A 1,057-nucleotide genomic window follows, 5' to 3' on the forward strand; every position below is an offset into this window, starting at 1 on the left:
ATGGTCCTGCTGCCAGGTAGGCAGGGTAAGCCAGCTGCCTGTGGGTCAAAGTAATGTGTATCCACTTCTGGCAGATGTGGTGTGAGCAAAGCATCTCTGGGGTTGGGAATCCTGAAATAAAAACTTCTGTTGTGTGGCTCAAGCATCAGGCTGTGGCAGGCCCTGCACAGAGGGGCCTGGGCTGGCTGTCGTTGAAGTGAATTGGTCTTTCATAGGCTGGGCTCTGCCATGGAGTTGGAGGGAAGTGTGGAGTCATGCTGGTGGTTTTTCCTGTTTGTAATGTCCAACCAATAGGAAAGTGTAGATAAATTACTTGCTAAAATGTAAAGTTGAAAAATAGAAATAAAAAAAAACATAGAAGATATCCACAAAGAGCAGTGGGTTCAAATTCTTGGGAGGTTCTCTCCCCGCTTCAGAATTGCTGGGTGATGAGTCATGACTGTTCCCCAAGTCTGCTCCTGCGGAGGAACAGGGGATGGCTGGGGACACGCGGCCCCAAGGGCCACCGCGGGCCTGACTCCGGCCAGGAAACTCGTGTGTGCACGCTGGTGGGATCCACAGAGACCTGCTCAGTGGGAAATGTGAAACTTCTAAAAAATACTTAATATCTTTACTGAGAACTCTTTAAACACTTTCAAGAGTAATGCAGAGGATCTCCCTTCCCCTGGCAGTAATGACAGCTAATCAGAGAAGAGAAGGGACGTTGTTTCTCTTTGAGGGTACCTCCATGCAGCACTGCGCCCTGTCACTCTATAACTGTAGGCCAAAACCCACTGGGTGGGTTTTTCAGCCTGGAGAAAAGTAGATGCTTAAAACAGTGTAGGGAGGAAGGCTCCCTCTCCTCCTCTCCCTCTCCTCCTCCTCTCCCTTCCCACGTTCGCTGGGTGCAGAGCGCGCACAGTCACAGCCCGTCTCTCTCACTTGCAGGTCCCTCAAGACAAGAGCTGGACTTCCGAAGTAAGTGGCAATCCCTCTTTCAGCCGCCGTCCCAGATGCGGGGCCGGGCTCTCCTCGTTGGCGCGAGCCCCCCGGTGCCCGGTGCCCGCCAGGTAAAGCC

The 1,057-nt window shown here is 52.6% G+C and overlaps 1 protein-coding gene across 1 annotated transcript in view; it reads left to right on the top strand.

The window, feature by feature from the left end:
- Positions 1 to 894: 894 nt before the first annotated feature.
- Positions 895 to 1,057, top strand: part of ADORA2A (adenosine A2a receptor) — a 29,930-nt gene continuing 29,767 nt past the window's right edge. The window contains exon 1 of the mRNA XM_026859948.1: positions 895 to 957. The gene's annotated coding sequence lies outside the window, so the exon portion shown is untranslated. The remainder of the gene's footprint in view (positions 958 to 1,057) is intronic.

This window comes from Athene cunicularia (genome assembly GCF_003259725.1).
Source record: "Athene cunicularia isolate RWA chromosome 15 unlocalized genomic scaffold, athCun1 chr15_part1, whole genome shotgun sequence".
In the NCBI taxonomy this organism is placed as follows: domain Eukaryota; kingdom Metazoa; phylum Chordata; class Aves; order Strigiformes; family Strigidae; genus Athene; species Athene cunicularia.